The 5,009-nt window shown below is 34.2% G+C and overlaps 1 long non-coding RNA gene across 1 annotated transcript; it reads left to right on the top strand.

Annotated features, from left to right (window-relative positions):
• Positions 1–3,830: 3,830 nt before the first annotated feature.
• Positions 3,831–4,736, top strand: LOC131171435 (uncharacterized). The gene is made up of 3 exons (XR_009142111.1): positions 3,831–3,933; positions 4,259–4,309; positions 4,611–4,736. It is a non-coding gene; the product is annotated as an uncharacterized LOC131171435 (long non-coding RNA).
• The last annotated feature ends 273 nt before the right edge of the window (positions 4,737–5,009 follow it).

Here is a 5,009-nt window from a genome sequence, read left to right as displayed (position 1 = left end):
ATTGTAACACCCTAAGTTCGGTAGTGCGTTCTCTCTTGCTCATTGACCGATCTTTGTCCGGCTAGGAAGCCTAGAACTACACTTCAATATGAATGAGAGACATAAAATAATGAAATACAAGAAGAGAAAATACAAGAAAAACAAAGGAAAAATAATAGCAAAGAAATGTGACTAAGTTAAGCGGCGAGAACCCTAGCGATGGGTGACTTGCAGGAAGTCATGGCGTGGACCGTTGACTAGCCACTGATCATGGAACCACAGAAAACATTTTTGGGACATAAATAGACCCTTGTTGAAGAATAAATATCATTAGAAATATCAAAGAAAAATTAAATAATTAGTACAAAGAAAAGTGAGAAATCGAAAACAGACAAAACCCAGTATCTGAAAAATCAGAATGCCACCCGAGCAGGGCATTATGGTCATTTGACATCCCGAAGTGTCTTTTGACCTAAATGTCCATTAAAATAAATAGTATTACACTTAGAAAATAAAATGAAAAATTAAATTGGTGGTACCTAAAATAAATAGTGGAAATTATGGGTTAAATGTGGAATAAATGAATAATTACTTTATTATATGATTAAGTGACTAAGTGGACCACTAAGGGGATTAATTAAATACATAGTGGGACATGTGTACACTTAAAATGCAGCTGAATAAGTCATCTTCCTCATTTGCATTCAAATTGCCGAATTGAAGAGTGAAGGAAACTCCATAGCCATTTTTCATGCAAGCTTTCTTAAGTCTCCATTTTCAACTCCAACCTCTTAGTGTTCTTCATTAAACTTTGTCTACACATCACAAGGAAGATATTGATACTAATTTTGAGAAGTTTGATGAAGGTTTAGCAAGTTACAATTAAAGGTAAGTTTGCATTTTTGAGAATTTCTTTGTTAAAGTTTATGTTCATGTTATGGGTGTTAGTTTGGTGAAAGAAAATTTTGAGTTTGAAGGGTTATTGTTGTTTTCATTTTGGACAGCCATGAGTCACATTTTTGATGAGATATTTGTGCATATAATTGATGAGAAATGGTGTTGATCATGATGAATTAATAACCTAGTGAATTATTTCATGTTTATGTGGTGATTTATGCACTTGGAGGGGAAATTGTAAAATGGACGGCACTTTGATGTTGAAGAATGGTTTGTGGCAGCTTGGGGACACTTGAGTAATGGTATATATTGAAGGAAATGTATGCAGAATATTAACCTAGAAGGATTGATGATATGTATGTAGATTGATCTTGTAAAGTGTGTGTAAAATTTGTAATGGTTAGGTGTGTTTGTAATAGTACTTAGAAATTGTAATTGTGAATGATATTGGTGTGTTGAGGCTGATTGGAATCTGCCCAAAATAATGTTAATGTAAAGTAGAAAGTGCTTTTGGTAATGTACCAAAACTGATTTGGTAGGGTATGGAAGTAAACTTTGCAAGGTAAATATGTGTTTTGAATGGGGTGTGAAAAGCATATTGAGGGCAGTACACATTTTAGCCTATAACCTTAAATGTGTAACCTCAATTGGTATAAGACCAATTTGAGGTGAAACTAGGCACAAAATGTGCCAACTTTCATTGAGAAACCATGCCAAAATTCTGCTTGCAAGGTGACCTAAAAATGACCAATTCGGATTAGGTGCAATTAGGACCTGAAAAATGACCAATTGGGTAGCAGTGAGTGTTTAGGCCATAACTCACTCAAACCAGGTCCAATTGACCTGAAATTTTAACCAAGAATAGTTAAGATCCATACCTACAAGTCTTATGAAGACACCAAAGCCCAGAAATGACCATAAGCAAGTCAAACAACTTGCACAAGTTCAGGTCCAAAAACTGGCCGAAACAGAGTTGACCAAATTGACCTAAAATTGTCCTTTTTGGTACCATTTGACCAGCAATTGTATAATGACCATAACTTGGTCTACTTAACTCAGATTGACCTGAAATTTTGCCCGCGTGCAATAAGACCTAGATCTACAAGTTTGTAGTTTTGACCGAAACCCGAAACCGAGGAACTAGGCCGTCCGGCTAGGTCAAACCAGTTTCCCGTAATCCAGCAATTTGCATTAAAGTGCACTAAGCAAGTAAATGACTTTGGTAAAACATACCAAACCTAAAACCCTATCTAATGTGACATATTAACGACACTAAAACCTAATTTACCTAAAACGCATAGCGAGTCGGTATATTAGGTGATTAAGTGAATAATTGAGTTCATGCATTATTTACCAAACACCATCGATAGAGACAGTTTAAATTAGTCTTGAAACACTTCAAATTGTGTTTCTCGATTACCAAAGACTCGGGAAAAGGAAGGAAACACGAGTCCGGATCGAGAGGGGATCATCGAGGTTTGTGCACAACAAGCTGTTTCTTTTGAATTATTTTCAATGGAAATAAATATTGACTATTTGCATATCATTGTTTTAAATTGTGGAAATGTGTTTGGTGGACACTTATTGATTGAAAAACATTGTGAATGGTTTGAAAGCGTGAAAAATTGTTTGAATGGTATTTGATGGATACTTATTGATTGAAAAGCAGTAAATGGTTTTTGTGGAAATTGAAGTGAATTACAGATTGTGTTGCCATTTTGTGAATGAAATTATAACTTTGGAAATTTATTGGATTCTTACGGATCATTTGAATAAAATGTTTGGAATTGTTTTGACTCACAATTGGCATGACACGATAATATGTTCCTCCTCCATTAATGGGGTGAGTGTGATTATTCCTCCTCTTTGACTTATTAGTGCAGGGTGAGTATGATTATGTTCCTCCCTCTTTGACTTCCATCGAGGTGAGTATGGATGAGTTCTCATTATATAGCTAGCTTCCTCCCTCATTGATTTGATTATTGGGGTGAGCATGTCTTGTCGTGGTGTACAACCACGGCATATATGGAAAAATTGTGTCATGGCCTAAATTGTGTTATAGATTGGCAACACTGTATTCTTGATTATTTGATCGAATTGTGTTATTATGTATTGTGAGATTGTGAAATTGATTTAAACTCTTATTGACATATCTCTATTGAATTCAACCATGATCGACTTATTGAAAATTATTGTGATATTAACAAATGGAGTTTAAATTCTTGTTGACATTTATTGTCTTGAATTTAACTATGGTTTTAAGTATCCACTATTGATATGATTTATGAATTGTGATTTAAAATTTGTATTTGGTTAATGTTGTGCACTGCTGAGACATTGTCTCGTGATAGCTTTATTCTTTATCGCAGTAGAGAGCAGAGCAGGCGAGGCTAAATGCTAGTATCGCCAATGAGAGATTTTGGGTATAGTGAGTATACCACATGTGGCATTTTGTATTGTAATGTATATTCACTGTATGTATATTTTGTTCTTGGTTTTGAGCGATTGTAAATTTAAGTTATCTGATAAAGTTGTAAAATAATTATGAGTTATTTGGCTTGTAAAAATTGTGTTATATCTTTGTATCTTAGTCTTTGAAAATCACTGTGGATTTGACTTGAGAAATGTGTTGTGTTGATAAAAATGTTGGAGTTGAGATTTGAAAATATATTTGAGTGCTTTTTCTGAGTTTTACAAGAACTGCTTTGTCCAAAATACAAATGGCACCTTGCCAAAATTTTCTGAGATATTCCAAATAAATCAAATGAGTTAGTTGTTTCACTTGATTCACCAAAGTCTTTCACACTGTAAATAGTGCTCACCTTTGTAAAAGAAGTAAGAAAAGTTTTAAAATCCCTTGTAGTGTATTTAATGGATTATCGATGACGGAGTTGTTAATTCATTAGGTATACTACGGGATCATGTTATGCCTTACAGAGGGGTAGGGTGTGACACAAAAAGAGGGCGAGAGTTGTAGGGTTCGATGGCCGGTGGCTCTGATGCGGCGGAAGCAACTACCTTATCCTGTGCTCAATGCAGGAAGCCTGTGCATCTTCAGTATGTAATTTGCTGTGTTCATCTATTTAATTTGGATTATTTGTTCTGAATATATTTCAATAAACGTAATTTTAACTTATGGCCATTTTGGTGCTTTGATATTGAAATCGAACTGGTATAACTCAACCATAATAGTAACTTTGCGGCAGTTGACATACATATTTTAATTTCGTGTGTTTCCTTACTGAGATTGAGATTTTGTGCTTCGGTTCTAATTGACTCATACTTTTTCAATTGATTTGAAACTTCATTGAGTGAACTTGTATGCTTCCAATTCTCTTATCCTCAGATTTCCCATTCTTTTACAACATTTTATTATTTGCAGGTGCCCAAAGTGCATGGAATTAAAGCTTCCTCAAGAAGGTGCCGCTTTTAGGTATGTAATTAATGCAGAAGCATCCAAAGTCTTAATATTTGGGTGAATAACAATATTTGGGGGACCATTGTTATCTATTTCCTTTTTTTTCGTTTTATAATTTTTATTATGGTTTTGTGTAATCATTGTAATTTGGTCTAATGCTTCTTAATAACAAAGTGAGTTTGGACTTTCTTCCTATCCATTGGTTTGAGAATGTATAGATCTTTGGTTTGTGAAGTCTGTCTTTGAATTATTGGTTCAGAATTCTTTATCTAAAATAATTGAAAAAGAATTGAGGTTTTGATTCTTGTTTTTTCAGGATCTGCTCTTGTGCATTGAGAAAAGAAATTCAGGGAGACATTGGCAAAGATTGATCTAGGAAGTGTCTCTCAATAATTGATAATATGTTGCCTTTCGTTTGTGTTAGTTCATGTCATACGCGACAAGTTTAAGGTGTTTGATCAAAGCTCCAATGTTGTATTTATACAGTTCCCTTCAATATTAGAGAGAGAGATCGTTTATGATTAAGAGGAGTATTTGTCTTTATTGCTATTGGTATTGGTCTAAGATTTGAGTAGTTTGATGATATAATTTGGCTTTTTGTTGTTCTTTTATGAAGATCTTATTTTACGTTGAGCTCAGTTTAAATTCGCTCCAATGTTGTATATGTCCATGTCCTGGTAGTTTAAATTCGCTCCAATGTTGTATATGTCCATGT

This window comes from Hevea brasiliensis, chromosome 12, assembly GCF_030052815.1.
Source record: "Hevea brasiliensis isolate MT/VB/25A 57/8 chromosome 12, ASM3005281v1, whole genome shotgun sequence".
Classification (NCBI taxonomy): domain Eukaryota; kingdom Viridiplantae; phylum Streptophyta; class Magnoliopsida; order Malpighiales; family Euphorbiaceae; genus Hevea; species Hevea brasiliensis.
This window is presented reverse-complemented; position numbering and strand designations above follow the sequence as displayed.